The following is an 18,853-nucleotide window of genomic DNA, read 5'->3' on the forward strand; positions in this document are numbered from 1 at the left end:
TTCAAGTCCCACAAGATTACAATCTCTTCCGTAGTGTTCATGTTAATATATCTCAAACGAATCATCTCAACCTGGCACTCCAGCCAGTCCCTCGGTACAGAAAGGGCTTGGGGTAGTTAAACATCAGATAATCCATGTAGTAAATGTCCCTGTCTGTCCATGCTGTTCAAAGTATATCTGAGCAATGGTGGAACAAGTCCTTTCTGCCTTGACGTTGGCAGGCACCCAATGCTCTGTAGCAGGAAGTTGGCCTCCTCCGTCATGTTCCCAAACTTCCCGATTAAGTCGTAGTGCAGCAGGCAGGGGCTGCAGAGCTGGCTGACCGGCGTCCAGTGGATGTCCATGCCCACGGGTTGCCTCACATCCAACAGGTACTGGACAAACTCCCTGAAGGTGACTCCATCGTCAGTCCTCAGGGCGGAGAGTGAGGCATTGGCCCGTTACCGGGAGATGATGGGCCGGCCGAACGCTGAGTGGTAGTACCAGTTGGCGCTCTCAAAATTATTGTGAATGGCCGAAACCAGCCCCTCTAAGGGCTCCCATACGAAGAGGACCTTGGTGTAGGAGCAGAGGCGCTCTGCCACGCCCGCATGGTCATAGGAGTCCAGTCGGCGGAGCTGGTTGGCAAAGTGGGCATCGTTGTGGGCGGTGCACCTCACAGTATTGCAGGCCTGACCTATTATTAATAAAAATATATATTAATAGTTATCTGGGGCTGTATGCATCTAGCACCTCAGAGTAGGAGTTCTGACTTCAGACGTGTTCTGCCTTTTAGATCACAATGAATCAAATTACATGGACGGGGGACCTCTAGATCAGCCCTGAACATGAATTGCAATGAAATACAATTATACGTGTAAATCACGTACTGTAGTGACATGTACTGTAAATTAAATTAACCACTGTAGTTACAATGCCTGTCCTCCACGAAGACACAGAACACCTGAAGGCAGGACACAGGGTGTTCTGTGACACCAGACTGGTATTTGGAGCACACTTCCCTCAGCAGGTGGCGGCCGGACACCTGGGTTTGGGCCATGCCCTGTAACCGATGGTACTCCTCACCAGTGGGGGCGCCACTAGGGGTTAGAGAACCGCTCTTTAGCAGCAGCTTCCTGTGGCGTTTGGTGACCAGTGACCTGGGACTCTCGGCTGGGTCTCCGGAGGTTGGAGTGACTGGGTGGGGCGGCCACTGTAATAATGGGGGCTGCCTGAGGCTAGGAATAAGGAAGCTGGGGTTAGAGGACATCTCTTCCCCTCGACATTTGATGAGGTATTCCTGATCGGGAGACTGAAAAAATGTGAGTTCCTTTACGTTACCACAATCACACCATGAGTAGTTAATCATGAGACATACCCCTCCACCTCTGTGTTTCCCAGAAAGTTCCTTCTTCCTGTCCGTGTAATGAATGAAGAACCATGCTAGCTGTATGGACAGGGACATTATATCCCTAGAAAGCCATGATTCCGTAAAAGAGAGTATGTTACATTCCCTTATGTCTCCCTGGAAGGAGATCCTCATCCTGAGCTTGTCTACTTTATTGTCCAGGGACTGAACGTTAGTGAGTAATATCCTCTGAAGACAAGAACCCTACTTCTCCTCCCTCTTCTCTGGCACCAATGTTTTGGTAGAGCACCCTGGATTAATGGGGTTTCCTCGGTAAGTTCAAACAAAAGATCCAAGTCAGGTGAGTGACCGCCAATCTAATTTCCCAAAGTTATTTGTCTGCAAGTAATAATGCTAGAATAAAAAAATAAAAACATGGATAGATGGCAGCATTCGAGCAAAACTGAAAGTGTGAACCACCACATTTAACCACGGCAAGGTGACTGGGAACATGGGTGTGTACACTGAGTGTACATAACATTAAGGACACCTTCCTAATATTGATTTGCAACCCCCCTTTTCTCCAACAGTCTTGAACGAGTTCCCACATATGCTGAGCACTTGTTGGATGCTTTTCCTTCACTCTGCAGTCCAACTCATCCCAAATCATCTCAATTAGGTCAGGTGATTGGAGAGGCAAGGCCATCTGATGCAACACTCCATTACTCTCCTTTTTGGTCAAACAGCCCTTTACACAGCCTGGAGGTGTGATGGGACATTGTCCTGTTGAAAACCAAATTATAGTCCCACTAAGCGCAAACCAATCAATCAAATTTATTTATAAAGCTCTTCTTACATCAGCTGATGTCACAAAGTGCTGTACAGAAACCTGGAGATGGAGATGGAAACCTGGAGCAAATGTCAGTTGGCTTTTCATAGCCAATCATTCAGAGTATCTCTACCGCTCCTGCTGTCTCTAGAGAGTTGAAAACAGCAGGTCTGGGACAGGAAGCACGTCCAGTGAACAGGTCAGGGTTCCATGGAGCAGCAGCACGGCCAGGTGGACTGGGGACAGCAAGAAGTCATCAGGCCAGGTAGTCCTGAGGCATGGTCCTTGGGCTCAGGTCCTCCGAGAGAGAGAGAGAGAGAGAGAGCGAGAGAGAGAGAAAGAAAGAGAGAAAAAGAGAAAGAGAGAGCATTCTTCAATTCACACAGGACGCCAGATAAGACAGGAGAAATACTCCAGATATAACAGACTGATGCACTATCGAGAGAATCCTGTTGGGCTGTATTTCCGCATGACAATTGCAGGGCTCTCCAGAGGGTAGTGGGGTCAACCCAAATGCATCATCAGGGGCACACTGCCTGTCCTCCAGGACATCTACAGCACCTGGTATCACAGGAAGGCCAAGAAGATAGTCAAGGACTTTAGCCACCCGAGCCACAGCCTGTTCATCCTGCTACCATCTAAAAAGTTCAGAACAGGTGCATCAAAGCTGGGACCGAGATACTGTAAACAGCTTCCATCTCCAGGCCATCAGACCGTTAAACACTCACCAATAGCAAGCCTCCGCCCAGTACTCTGACCTGAACTTTAGACACTGTCACTCTCTGACTATCACCTGGTACTCTACCCTGCACTTTTCTATGACTGTACATTGCATTTTAGTTACACTGCTTATACTCACCACATATTTATGGATATACTGGATTCTTCTGTCAGTCTAATATATCTACTGCTGTATATTCTTAGTATATTGTGTGTAAATACACAGATTGCATTTGGATTATACTGTTATAGTGCTATTTGGGGCGTTAGCTCATTTAATTTGTGCCGACATTTCTTAATTTCTTCTTGTTTTTTTCCATAACATTTTACTGCATTGTTAGGAGCTAGTAATAAGCATTTCACTGTAATCCACCAACAAACGTTGATTTGATCTTTACAGAGGATGGATATAGTGGTTATGCCTCAAGAAACCAATAGATGGAGTCATTACATTATTTTCAGTGAACTGTGCTATCAGCAGCTCAGTGAGCTGAATGTAACCAGGCATCAGATCTGATCCAGTAATCTTACCTTTTGAATTGGCCACCTTGTAGAAACCATGCACTTCGCACCTTGACAGAGAGAAAAAAAAGTTAGAGTTAGAGAGATTGATAGAATCCTACATGACGTATTACCAAAAGTCCTTTGCTGGTAATCTCTAGCCGAGCTGAAATAGTTACCAAGAGTAGTGTGAGAGTAACAGAAAGATGAAGTGAGGTTACTGTCAACCACAAAGCACAACACCGCACCTAAACAACACTTAAATTACCATCCACCTATCACGGTTCATCAACACTTTCACTTACTGTACTGTTCTACTGTTGAGTTACGGAGAACAAATTCTATTTTTTCCAATGCAGCCTTGCCAAGTGATATTCTTCCGACTGGGAAATGTGACAATGCATAATAGGAAAGAAATCATTACAGGAGTGGGGATGTTAAAAGTGCCTTTGTCATAACAAATCAGATTTATTTGAGCAGAACTGAAAATCAGCCTCAAACAAAGCAAGATTCATTACAGGGGAATACAAGAGTCACTACACAGTTGACAACAGTCATGGGATGCACAGAACAGTTTGAAATGTCTTTCACATTGTGATGATAAATCTGTCATAGAATAATTAATACATTCTTTGCGGAAGAGACAGCCAAGAGAGAGGAAAACATCATTAGTCAGCATAATAGATGTTCAAGACATTACATGGATATTAAAAATATTGCTTGTGAGAAACACACAGTGTACAAAACATTAAGGAGACCTTCCTAATATTGAGTCCCCTTTTTTTGCCCTCAGAACAGCTTCAATTAGTCGGGGCATGGTATTGAAAGCATTCCACATGGATGCTGGCTCATGTTGACTCCAAAGCTTCCCACAGTTGGGTCAAGTTGGCTAGATGTCCTTTGGGCAGTGGACCATTCTTGATACACATGGGAAACCGTGTTGCAGTTCTTGACACAAACCGGTGCACCTGGCACCTACTACCACACACCATTCAAAAGGCACTTACATTTTTGTCTTGGCCACTCACGCTATTAATGGCACACAAACAATCCATGTCTCAATTGTCTCAAAGCTTAAAAATCCTTATTTAACCTGTCTCTTCCCTTTCATCTACACTGATTGAACTGGATTTAGCAAGTGACATCAATAAGGGATCATAACTTTTAACTGGATTCACCTGGTCAGTCTGTCATGGAAAGAGCAGGTGTCCATAATGTTTAAACTAAGGGGTCTAGCCCAAACCATTATTCCTCCTCCACCAAAGTTTTACACTTGGCACTATGCACTGGGGCAGGTAGCGTTCTCCTGGCATCCGCCAAACCATGATTTGTCGATCGGACTGACAGATGGTGAAGCATGATTCATCACTCCAGAGAATGCGTTTCCATTGCTCCAGAGTCCAATGGCGTCAAGCTTTACACCACTCCATCCGACGCTTGGCATTGCACATGGTGATCTTAGGCTTGTTTGCAGATGCTAGGCCATAGAAACTCATTTAAAGAAGCTCCCGACAAATAGTTATTGTGCTGACGCTGCTTCCAGAAGCAGTTTCAAACTCGGTAGTGAGTGTTGCAACCAAGAACAGATGATTCTTACGCTCTACATGCTTCAGCAATCGAGGCTTCCGTTCTGTGAGCTTGTGTGGCCTACCACTTTGCGGCTGAGCCGTTGTTGCTCCTAGATCTTTCCACTTTACAATAACAGCACTTACAGTTGACCGGGGCAGATCTAGGAGACAAACTGACTTGTTGGAAAGGTGGCATCCTATGTCGGTGACACGTTGAAAGTCAACGTGCTCTTCCGTAAGTGTTAGGTGTGTATAAGGGAGGCGAAGTCCGGTGCAGGAGATCAGAGTGAAATAAGTAGGCGCACTTTAATTCCGTTCCACAAATGACATAATGAAAAATCAAAGTGCCAAAATAACACGGAAACAATAATAAAGTATAGCGCCAGACAAAACACCATCAAACAATAAACAATTGCACACAAAGACAAGTAGGGGAACAGAAAACTAAATACATTCAGTATGATTAGGGAATGAAAACCAGGTGTGTATGGAACAAGACAAAACAAATGGAAAGATGAAAAATGGAACGGCGGTGGCTAGAAAGCCGGTGACGTCGATCGCCGAACGCCTCCCGAAAAAGGAGAGGAGTCGACTCCGGCGGAAGTTGTGACAGTAAGGCCATTCTATTGACAATGTTTGTCTGTGGAGATTGCATCGCTGTGTGCTGCATTTTATACACCTGTCAGCAACGGGTGTGGCTGAAATAGCCAAATCCACTAATTTGAAGGGTTGTCCACATACTTTTGTATATATAGTGCATTTTTCAGTCATAGTTATACAATATTCTATGGGTTATCGCTCGATTGCACTACAGACAGATACAAGAAAACACATCTAAATAAATGCAGGGCTGTTCCATTGCTCCACATAACAATGCCAGCCTTGCCTACTCTTTTATAGAGCACACCCAGCTAGCACAAAATGTTCTAAGATGTTTCTTAGAGTTTGGAGAGAACGTGGTTGTCCTATGGTTATTTTGCATACAACCTTCCCACAACTTTCTGGGAATGGTGCAGGTTGCTTGGTTTTGGAACATTCTCAGCACATATGAAACTTACACTGAATGTACAAAGCATGCTAAATTTGTTTAAAATTGCCAATTTGGGGAGGTCAGTGCTGGAGACAAGATGGCAGCCAAAGTTTCAAAGGGTCGGGCAAAAATGTATCTGACAAGATTAAGGATAAATTACCTGCTGTGGCAGGTGTGGTGAAGGCAGAGGTTGAGCCTTATCCCAATGATAATAATGTTTATTCTGTCTCAGTTGATGTGAGATTTTGCAGAGAACAGATCCTTGGCTTTTGGTGGATCCATATGTGGTGTCAGGTTGGGTGGAGAAGAGGTTGGGGACTGTTGAAATGTTGAAAGTAACTCGAAGTGGACTCTTCCGTCCAGAGGGAACAGGCACTCCGAACCACACGCCTAGGGACAAGAACTGTGTCTTGCTTTGCTCTTTGGAGCAGGTCACCATTGAAAGGAATGATAACTCGGGTGGTATTAAGTAGGGATGCACGATATAAATCAATGAAGATATCAGAATCGGACGATATTAGCTAAAAATGCCACCATCGACATTGGCCTGATGTCTAGATAAACGCTGATGTGCAAAACCGATGTCAAAGCTGACATGCATACCTATATAACGAAGGTAGGTGACATAATGACGCCATGTAAAATGTTGCGCTACACGTGCAACACAGCATTCCTAACCTAGCCCACAATATCTGCTGTGTGGATCGAGCAGTCAACAAGTCGAGCAGTCAATTGAAAGAGTAAGAACATTTCAGCGAGAAAACTCAAAGGTGAAAACCATTAACGCCAAGATAAAGGAATTCATTGCCCTTGACAATCAACCATTCTCTGTCATGGGTGATGTTGGCTTTTGCCGACTGGTCCAGCACCAGTACACACTACCAAGTGCACTATTTTTCAGAGGTTGCCCTACCAGAGTTACACAGTACTAGCGTCACTGCTATTAGATTCACGACTGACATTTGGACCAGCGATATCAGCTCCATGTACATGCTGCGTCTGACAGCACAGTGGGTCGTTGAGGATTTCGTAATGAAGAAAGTTGTATTTCATGCTCATGAATGTGCTGGTTGTCATACTGCTGCTGACATTTCAACATGTTTGAAACTTGGAAACATGAACACACTAGCTAGCTCCATTCGAACAACTGACTGGAGAAATAAGCTCATCAACTGCGCCTGCAGCAGATATGATACCCTCTGTCATGGCATTGAAACACCTGCTCAGCAAAATTACCGACACAGGCTGTGAATAAGCGATTCAGTGGCATTCTCTCTTTACTGTGTCGCCACCAAGACCGCTACTTTGATGCAGACAAGAAACAGGGTTTACATGAAATGTTACATACACAGCTGGACAAGATGGAAACGGACACAGTGACAGTGCACACCAAGGAAGGCCACGGACAGACGGAGCTGAAACTTCACTGCTTGACATGTATGATGAAATCCTGGTTGAGAATGAAACGACTGAACAAATGAACAACGAAACAGCACAGCAGGTAAGTCGCCGAAATTGGTTTTGATTATGTTTTACTGGTAATGGGGACATACGTAAATGCCAACAATATAACTTTTTGGTCAGTGTGGTGCGTGTGTGTGTATAACCTTTATTTAACTAGACAAGTCAGTTAAGAATAAATGATTATTTACAAGGACAACCTACCCAAGCCAAACCCAGACGACGCTGGGCCAATTGTGCTCCGCCCTATGGGACTCCCAACCACGGCCGGATGTGATGCAGCCAGGATTCGAACCAAGGACTGTAGTGACGCCTCTTGCACTGAGATGCAGTGCCTTAGACCGCTGCATCCATGTGTGTGTGTGTAAACTATTTAACTGTACTAGAATGCTTAAAAGGCCACTAAAAAGTTAAATGTCAGTATCGTTTTTTGGGGGGGGGCATGGAAAATATCAGATATCGGCCAAAAATGTCATATCGGTGCATCACTAGTATTAAGTGTTGAGGAGGAGCAACTGAAATTGAAGATTCCCGGTGTATGTGATGCCCACCGTTTGGTTCAACGCAGACCCGATGGAGAGCGTGATGAAACAGAGAAGACACTGTCTGTCTTGCTGAGTTTTGATGCAGAGTCTTTACCCAACAAAGTTGGAGTTGTACAGAAGGTGTCCTATGCTGAGGCAGAATCTTCCATTTCAGTTGCTCCTCCTCAACTACTAATGCCACCCAAGTTATTTTTGAGAGGTTTCAGAGATGGACTGACATCCTCTCGAGTCAAGTGTCCTAACTTTATTGCGTGAAGACACCTTTTAATAGTCCTATCTGCTATGGTGGGTTTTAAATGATTGGTAGACACACGTTTGTCCTTGAGGTAGAACCTTCTCTATTCCAGAAACAATGGGGATAGGGTTAGGTTAAATGATTAGGGTAAAGGTTACCTAATGTGCTAAGTACTTGCAAAGTAGCAGTACATTCACTGCAAACAAGGGCTTAATAAACACTGTTAAAAGACCCACACGAGATAAATCATATACAATAGAACCCAGCCCAATTTAAACTACAGTCTGTAATCACCATTCTGCCTGCCCCTCATAACCCACGTTGAAACTTTGATTTGTATCTTCAAATACAACAGACAAAATGTCACACAGACATAACACTGAACATTTAAAAACACAAGCTGCAAACCAACAATGGATACATACCCACGGTGTACTGAATTAGCTGTATATAATGGACTAAACAACTATAGGCTACACTCAGACTCATGTTAATTACTGTGAATGCAGAAAACCACGATAGGGTAGGCAACTGCCACACCCCATGATGGGGTTTAGCCTTATTTATTATGTCATATAGAAGAGCGCCTTTACAACTCGTTGCGGCTCTATTAACCAAAAACACATGGGAGAGTGCACGCACTCCTATCCTTTTCATATGCAGACCAAAATCCCGCTGATCATTTTCTTCTTTGGTATATTGCATTTGCACAATTTAGTGTGCATGCCGCCACCTACTGGATTCCAAAAAAGGTATCTGAACTTTACTATTTATATTTTTTAAATTTTTTACCTTTACTTCACTACATTCCGAAATAAATTATGTGCTTTTTACTCCATACATTTTCCCTGAAAGCCTAAATTCACTCTCAATTTCAGAGGCAGTCGGGAGGACCAGGGATGTTCTCTTGATAATTGTGTGAATGGCGAACTCACTAAACATATGCTTCGTTTGTAAATATTGTCTGAGTGTTGGAGCTTGCCCCTGGTTATCCTTAGATAAAAAAAATAAAAAAATGGTACTGTATGTGTAACAGTATAGCTTCCGTCCCTCTCCTCGCCCCAACCTGGGCTCGAACCAGGGACCATCTGGACACATCAACAACTGACACCCTCGAAGCATCGTTATCTATCGCTCCACAAAAGCCACAACCCTTGCAGAGCAAGAAAAACAAGTACTTCAAGGTCTCAGAGCTAGTGACGTCACCGATTGATACGCTACTAGCGTGCACCCCACTAACTAGCTAGCCATTTCACACAGGTTACACTCACTGCCCCTATTTGACCCACTTTTCCACAGCAACTGGTAATCCAGGTCACAGCACCAATGTAACAGTATTGCTTACGTCCCAATCTCTCCTCGTCCCAACCTGGGTTTGAACCAGGGACCCTCTGCACACACATCAACAACTGACACCCTCGAAGCATCGTTATCCATCGCTCCACAAAAGCCATGGTCCTTGCCGAGCAAGTGAAACAAATCAAATCAAATCAAATGTATTTATATAGCCCTTCCTACATGAGCTGATATCTCAAAGTGCTGTACAGAAATCCAGCCTAAAACCCCAAACAGCAAGCAATGCAGGTGTAGAAGCACAGTGGCTAGGAAAAACTCCCTAGAAAGGCCAAAACCCAGGAAGAAACCTACAGAGGAACCAGGCTATGTGGGGTGGCCAGTCCTCTTCTGGCTGTGCCGGGTGGAGATTATAACAGAACATGGCCAAGATGTTCAAATGTTCATAAATGACCAGCATGGTCCAATAATAATAAGGCAGAACAGTTGAAACTGGAGCAGCAGCACGGCCAGGTGGACTGGGGACAACAAGGAGTCATCATGTCAGGTAGTCCTGACAACAACTACTTCAAGGTCTCAGAGCGAGTGATGTCACCAATTGATACGCTAGCTAGCGCACACCCTGCTAACTAGCTAGCCATTTCACACCGGTTACACTGGATACATATGGTTTGCTTAAGATAAGGAATTTGAAATGATTTATACTTTTACTTTTGATACTTAAGTATATTTGAGTAATTACAGTACATTTTGATACTAAGTATATGTAAAACCAAATACTTTAAAACTTTTACTCAAGTAGGATTGTACTGGGTGAATTTCACTTTTACTTTACATTTTCTGATAAGGTGTCTTTACTTTTACTCAAGTTTGACAATTGGGTACTTTTTCCACCACTGCAAATTACCTAAATAAATAAACTAAACCAAACTACTTTTCTGTTAAAAAAAAAGATCTGATCCCGACACAGCCTCAAGAGGAGCCTGGGAAGGTGGGCCATCTCCCGGCGCCAGTACCCTTTGCAAGTCTTCCGATGTAAACTCCTGATGTCCCAAACCCTTTTCTGCCGCAGCCACAATAATGTCCAATTTCTTTGACTTCTTTGGCACTTCAGCCATACAGTTTATAACTGTGGCAATGAATACCCACAAAATCAACTTTGTTAACACAAAGGGTGTCTTTTGACTAGCAGCAAACATTTACTATAGGCTGTGGAGCATCGACTACCATATGTTCACTCACTGGCGTTACTTGTTTTCTCAACAATTTAAATCGCTTCCGCATAGGAGATTCGATCAACCGCTCTAACTTTTGCCACCTCAATCTCCTTCTCCCTTACAGGGAACTCTAAGACCTCATGATCCCCACCACAATTGTAAGTCATCCTTCTTCACACCGTTCTTCAGTATACTCCATCCGTCTGCACACACTTGAAACATGGCCAAATACTTTACAATTTTTACACGGCAATGGTTTGGGAACTAAAGCTCTTGCAGTGAATCTTACATAACCAAGTTTCACATGCGTAGGTAGATCTTTATAAAAAAAAACAGAACCAACAGACTCTGCTCCTTGAAGAGCCTGCTTCACCACCTTCAACACCTCAAATGCGTCTCCCAGATATGCATCCTTAATCAACAAACAAATTCCAAGAAGTTCCAAATTCATCCACACCAATTTGAGATCGTTTCCTTTCTGTTCCATTCTCTGACACTACTGTTGTCCATTCATCTTCACCAACTTTGCTCAACGCACTGCTCGATTCAACCCCCGGCAATCCACTTCCACCATCTTAAATCCCACTCATTTACCATGCCTGCATTTTTATACCAGCTTTTTCATATATCTGAAAGTGGTAGGGGGTAAAAAAAAACATGGAAAAATAAAAGACACCTAAAGACCTAGTCATGATTCCTGGATTTTCACAAACCCTGAAACCAAATTACAGGTATCCGGTTTGTGTGAATGGTTCTCTGCTTTTTTGCCAACCTGATCTCAGAGCATTTTGTATTATTCCGTATGTAAATCCTGGACACTCCATTTAGTATGATATGTTACAAATTACAATTTGTATTATATGTAACAAATTTCCAAACGTACAATATGTTACGAATTTTCAAAATGTATGATATGTTATGATATGTTAGCTAGCTGGCTAACGTTAGCTAGGCTAGGGGTTAGGGTAAAGGTTAAGGTTATGTTTAGGAGTTAGGTTAAAGGGTTTTAAGGTTGGGGGAAGGGTAATCTAAAAGGGTTAAGGTTATGGTTAGGGGAAGGGTTAAGGTGAGGGCTAGGGGAAGAATTAGCTAACATGCTAATTAGTTGCAAAATAGCTAAGAAAGTAGTAAGTAGTTGCAAAGTTGCTTAGTTAATTAGCTAAAATGCAAAAATTGTCAGTGATGAGATTTGAACTCTCAACGTTTGCTTTGCTAGACGTTACCCATCCACCCTGAGCAACCACACTACTTTTGATTTTGCCTGTTAATCTGTCTTATGTAACCATACCAAATATAACATATCGTACTAATTTGTTTCCCGGATTTACGTTTACTGTATTACGTCTAGTCTATGAGACCAGGCTGTTTTTGCAGGTCAATTTAAGTTGTGGCAAAAACAACCCGTTTTGATGTTTTCATCTGATTGTCAAACAATCACTTCAAAGGGCTCCTTTTTTATTAGCGCACAGTCATCCCCCCAAAAAGGCATGGGCGTGGATCAGAAAACCAGTCAGCAGTGGTGTAAAGTACTTCAGTAAAAATACTTTAAAGTACTGCTTAAATAATTTTTTGGGGTATCTATACATATCTGGTGAGTATGCAGGCCATGGAAGAACTGGGACATTTTCAGCTTCCAGGAATTGTGAACAGAGCCTTGTGACATGGGGCCGTGCATTATCATGCTAAAACATGAAGCGATGGTGACAGATGAATGGCACCATAATGGGCCTCAGGATCTCGTCACGGTATCTCTGTGCATTCAAATTGCCATCAATAAAATACATTTATGTTCGTTGTCTGTAGCTTATGCCTGCCCATGCCATAACCCCACCTCCACCATGGGGCACTCTATTCACAACGTTGACATCAGCAAACCGCTCGCCCAAGCAACGCCATACACGTGGTCTGTGGTTGTGAGGCCGGTTGGATGTACTGCCAAATTCTCTAAAACGACATTGGAGGTGGCTTATGGTAGAGAAATTAACATTAAATTATCTGGCAACAGCTCTGGTGGACATTTCTTCAGTCAGCATGCCAATTGCACTCTCCTTCAAAACTTCTGTGCTGTGTGTAATTATCTGTGTATTGATCATGCTGTTTAATCAGCTTCTTGATATGTCACACCTGTCAGGTGGATGGATTATCTTTGTAAAGGAGAAACTAACAGGGATTGTGCACAAATTTGTAGAGAAATAAACTATTTGTGGGTGTGGAACATTTCTGGGGTCTTTTATTTCAGCTCATGAAACATGGGACCAACACTTTACATGTTGTGTTTCTATTTTTGTTCTCTATATAACATTTACAATTCAAAGCTAAGGCATTGAAAGGCAAAGGTGAAAGGTTTCACAATAAACTGAAAGAGCACCCATGTCTTTTGTTTGATCTTATCTTTAATTAAAATTAGTGTCCCAATTAGTTTAATGTTGATGCATACATTGTAACATTTGACTAAATACTGCCTCTATGTAGCTGTTGTAAGATGAAACATAGCCTACAGTGATAGGTGTCAAAAGGCCTGCTTACATTTCTCCAACCCCAACACTCAGCTGTTTGCCAAAACACTGGCGGGCTGACCGCTTTGTTGTTGTTTTAACGGCGGGTTGCCCCTTAAGCAAGAAAAGCTATTACGTTATCTGTTCAAGATGTACATGTTGCATTACGTTATCTGGCAAGTTATTAAATGAACTGGTTTTATTACATTAAATATATAAAGTTATTACATTTACAAAAGTTATTAGATTAACCGGTGTTATTACACTAACTGCTGTTACAGGCCTCTTGGTTGAACTTCGGTTAACTTGGTAGCTTGTTGGAGTGCATATTCACACACTCATTTGTTTGGACTTATCCTTCTTAACACTCAGGTTTGAGTGTCTCTTTCAGCCCCACCATTTCTTCCCCAGAACTGTTTACTGTACAATAGAAACAAGACATGATGCGGTTAAACAACCTATATTATCCCTATGGGAAATTAGGTTAGTAAGCAAGAGTAACATCACCATTACAGTGAAAAACAGTCAAATACACTCCATTTACAAATAAGTGTCAGTATTTACAGCCATGACAAGAGGTTTGCATTGCCACTCCACAAGTCAAGTCAAATGGTGTTTTGAAAGTCATGATCACCAGATCCCTTCATTAATATATCAACCTGGACCTTTCTCATGGCTACCCATGTATTTCCATGGAAATATAACGTTTAATTCGAAAGTAATAAATATATAGATATTTTTAAATGTAATATACTAACTATTACTCTTGTTAAAAATATGAAAAGTACTACATTTGGTGAAGAGCACGTTATGACTTGTTTAGGACTCGAAACTCAAAGTTTAGGACTTGAGACTTGACTTGATACTTGTCGGTCTTGACTTGAGACTTGACTCGGACTTGCCTGTCTTGACATGGGACTTGACTTGGGACTTGAGACTTACTTGTAACTTGTAAAACAATGTCTTGGTCCCACCTCTGGTATGTATTAATTTGTGGATATCCATCTTTCATTTTGTATAACGTTACGAATTACAATTCGTATGATATGTTATGAATTCCATTTCGTATCAGTGGAAGGGGAGGACCAACCCCCCCCCCCCCCCCCCCCTCCCCAGTGAATTTAGATAAAACTATACTAGATATATTCACGTCACCAAATAATTGATCAAAACCAGTGAAGGCTCCTGAGGAGAGGACGGGTCATAATAATGTCTGGAACGAAGCGAATGGAATGGCATTAAACCATGAGTTTAATGTATTTGATACCATTCCATAAATTCTGTCCAGCCATTACCACGGGCCCTGTCCTCCCAAATTAAGGTGTCACCAACCTCCTGTGATTAAAACACACTGTTTTAAGGTCTATGGTAGCCTCAACAGCACTCTCTGGGGTAGCACCATGATGTAACTGGATGACAGCTTGTTTCCGTCCTGCTCTGGGTACATTGACTTCAATACAAAACCTAAGAGGCTCATGGTTCTCACCCCTTTCCATAGATTTATACAGAAATTATGACAACTTCTGGACATCCTCCAACCCAACAGAGCTCTTGCAGTATGAACTGACATGTTTTTGATCCATCAAAGGATCAGATAATGAACCTAGTGCTGAAAGCATAAGCTACAGCTAGCTAGTGCACATTTGATTTGCCACTTGTGCATCAATTGTGGTGAGTAGATGACTCAAAGAGAGAGAAAGACAATAGTTGAACAGTTTTGTACAAATTCATTTCTTCAAAAAAGAATGAGAAACAAGAGAGAGAGAGAGAGAGAGAGAGAGAGAGAGAGCTAGCTATATATGTTGTATTTGTTCCACCACTTTCACATTCACTTAACTAGCTAGCAAATGCAGCTTGCTAGTTTAGCCTACTCAAACACCCGGCTTAAACGGAGAGGGATGCTATGTTAGCTAGCTGGCTATGGCTATCCAACACTGGAACTCTTCTAAGTGAAGGTAGCTTTTGGATTTATAAATGTACTGCCACCAGGGTGCGCCGGTGTAACTGCTTAACCTCTTGCTGTACACTGTACTGCATGGCTGTAGCGAGTTTATTAACGCATTAGTTCTAGTAGCTAGCTATGTTGACTATAACGTTAGGTGACAACGATGTAGGCTGTGTGTAGCAGATCGCAGTTATGTTATGAAGGTTTGGATTGGAAAGTTGTTTTTGCAAGGTCAAAGACAGCTGTTGTATTGTGCACTGAAATCCTCATGTGAAGCGAAAAGATGAGAGTAGGAGAGCACGTAGATGCGAGAAGGAATTATACGAAGATCAAATGATCATGCTGTTTATATGTGGCTGCTATGAAAGTGAATTGTGTTTGTGGTGATTAGGGCTGTGTTCATTCCACCGATTCTGTTGGAAAACGTTTCTTAAACGGAAGCAAACAGAATGAAACGGGGATGAACATACCTGAATTTGTTCAATAGAAACTCTAATTTGCAACTTTAGTAGCAAGTAGCTAAAAAGTAGTAAGTAGTTACAATGTAGCTAATTAGCTAAAATGCTAAAGTTGCCTGTGATGAGATTTGAAACACACAACCTTTGGGTTGCCAGACATTGGTATTATACGCCCACCCGACCAACCACCCTCCTTTAGTTTTTGCCTTAAGTAACCTTTTGTCTTATGTAACCATACTAAACGTAACATATCTTACTAATTTGAACGTCCCGGATTTCCATTTACTGTGTTACGTTTCGTCTATGAGACCAGGCTGAATAGATAGATTTTATTTACACAAATACATGTGCCACAATGGAGCACATTGGCAATTAAAGAAAACTCAATTGCAGTGCAGCTTACATAACATAAAGAGAGACCTAGTAATACAACATTTCAATTTGAACAACTACCCTATCTAGTGTCAGTTAAAAAACCTAACTAATGATGGGATTGGGATTTTTTATTTTTGCCTTATTACTTTACACTGTAGTCTGTTATATAACTCCATTATACTGGCTCTGTATTAAATGAATGTGTAACTCTTAAGTGCAGACATTTTCTTCTTTACAGGTATGACAGCAAAAGTAAGATGTAAGTTTAATGTAAAGTTAAAATAAAGTAATAACAAGCACATCTTATTTTTTTATTCGTCTTTTATTAAGTCAGGGTAACTTGGTCATCATGGCTACGTGTAACAGCAGTGAGATCCCCTCTGGGACCAGAACTGACTTCAGTATTACTCAACCAATATTCCCCCAATTATACAGAGACATAGCAATACTATTATGACAACAGTATTGGAACAATATGAAAGTGTATCGTGGAACTATTATTTTCAATGTTCAAATCCAGCAATAAAAAAGGGCTTCAGTCAAAATGAAAATATGATGCAGAAGAATACAGAGAAATCCTTCAATGTAAACACCTCTCCCACTCAATGATGAGCTCTGTACATCATCAGTCATGCATTCACAACAAAAATGTTGATGAAATGAAATACAATAAATAATCATAAATACTGTAAGTAACACTGCCTGTAATGAAGGGGTAGCTCTAGTGGGGCCTGGGACAAGTGGGAAACCTGGTGCAGCTATGGTCAGTCAATACTCAGGGAATTTAAAAGCAAAGTAAAGCGAGCAATCATACACATAAAATACATATATTAAGACTTACACATTGAATAAAACACATGCAATTACACACATGCGAGACAAGAAAACGACGTAACGTAATTGTTCAAAGCGCTTCAACACCACTCCATCATAATGAGTCACTTCAAAAAACAACTTCAAAAAGTGCAGGATGGCAAAGAAAGAAATAGTGTTTTAGTCTACAGGAATCTGTGTATGATCACAGGGAAAGAATATGCATGAAGTTAAAATGCTCCATCATTCTTGCCAATGCAGTTTAGCCAAGCAAGTCCAAGTTTCTAGTGTGGTAGTACTGTAGCTTCTGTAGCCACTACTGTATTTGACAGGAGGATGTACGAATGGGGCTTGAGAGGAGGAGAGACAGGGTAAGGAGAAGTGAACTCCCCGGGTGACCAGGACGTTTCAGCCCTCCTGTCCAAAGTCCTCTGTGAACTTCCTGATCTTGAACAAGTCCTCAGTGTTGACTGTGGGCCGTGTGGGGGATAGTGAGTGCAGCATGTCAGACTGGAGAGCAGAGGGACACAGAGAAAACCAACAAAAGCATTAGCATGGTTCAGCATTTACACAAATGTGAGAGTCAGTGTGCAATGCCAGGATGTGTATGTTGAAACAACATGTTCCAGCATGTTTGTGAGCTGTGAATGTCAATGTCAATGAACACAGTGTGTCTGTGCTGTGAATGTCAAATCAAATCAAATGTTATTTGTCACATGCACCAAATACAACAGTGAAATGCTTCCTTATAAGCCCTTAACCAACAATGTTTTAAGAAGTTAAGAAAAAAATACAAATAAGTGTTAAGTAAAAAATATATAAGTAAATATATAAGTAAAAAATAGAAAATAAAAAGTTAAAAATAATTCAAAAGCATCAGTAAAATAACAATAGCAAGGCTATTTATAGGGGGTACCGGTACAGAGTTAATGTGCGGGGGCACAGGTTAGTCTAGGTAATTGAGGTAATATGTCCATGTAGGTAGAGTTAAAGTGACTATACATAGATAACAAACAGAGAATAGTAGCAGCGTAAAAGGGGGGGCAATGCAAATAGCCATTTGATTAGCTTTTCAAGAGTCTTATGGCTTGGGGGTAGAAGCTGTTGAGAAGCCTTTTGGATCTAGACTTCGCGTTCCCTTTACCACTTGCCGTGCGGTAGCAGAGGGAACAGTCTAAGACTAGGGTGGCTGGAGTCTTTGACAATGTGTGTTTCTTACCATGCAGATGATGGGCTCCGGAATTTTGACGCTAGGCCCATCCATCCAGGTCAATTCTATGGCTCCCAGGTCCCCAGGCGAGCACGGGGTCAGAAGGTCATCTACCATCAATTGACTGTTGGCACTGGATGGACCTTGCACCTATAGTACCATTACAACAACACACTATCTTAAATATCCTTAAAGGTTGAGAAAGAGATGCACCTTTAGTGTTGTATGCAAGAGTCGACTGCAATAGAGTTACTATTGTGTGTATAAATGACCTTTTTGAAGTGTGTGGCTGACTGCAGTTTCCTGACAGGCTGCATGAGGGCATCTCATACGATGACGCTGACATCGCCCCGGGAGTAGCTTTCTGTCTTTTTGGCGAGCTTACACAGGTCTGCGTCACTGATGCTGTGACGCGTGTTGCCCAGGTGCAGCCGGAACATCTGGGACATAGCTGGCTGTTCTAGGACAGGGATGTAGATATGCTTCTCAAACGTGATGGTGACATGATGCACTGATGAGAATGCTTGATAATTACTTTATTGTGTATGTTAGGAAATGACTTTTTTAGCTTGAACAACGTAAAACCTTTCTCATTTAATAGCTATTGTTCTACACTCTTAGAAAAAAGGGTTCCAAAAGGGTTCCAAAAGGGTTCCAAAAGGGTTCTTTGTAACACATTTTTGTCACTTTTCCAAAAACCAGATGTAGAAAAACAACAGAGAAATGTTTTTGTTTAATTAGTAAAGGCTTGATAAAACATGTATTAAATGGTAATGGTGCTTTAAAACCCAAACAAATTAAAACCCAAACAAAATTAGCAAAATTGGCAGT

The 18,853-nt window shown here is 41.9% G+C and overlaps 2 pseudogenes; both read right to left on the reverse strand.

The window, feature by feature from the left end:
• Positions 1 to 61: 61 nt before the first annotated feature.
• Positions 62 to 9,653, reverse strand: LOC139378357 (carbohydrate sulfotransferase 8-like; annotated as a pseudogene).
• Positions 9,654 to 17,088: 7,435 nt separating this feature from the next.
• On the reverse strand, positions 17,089 to 18,471 carry LOC139378373 (vacuolar protein sorting-associated protein 4A-like; annotated as a pseudogene).
• Positions 18,472 to 18,853: the final 382 nt, after the last annotated feature.

The sequence above is a fragment of the Oncorhynchus clarkii genome, chromosome 2 (assembly GCF_045791955.1).
Source record: "Oncorhynchus clarkii lewisi isolate Uvic-CL-2024 chromosome 2, UVic_Ocla_1.0, whole genome shotgun sequence".
In the NCBI taxonomy this organism is placed as follows: Eukaryota; Metazoa; Chordata; class Actinopteri; order Salmoniformes; family Salmonidae; genus Oncorhynchus; species Oncorhynchus clarkii.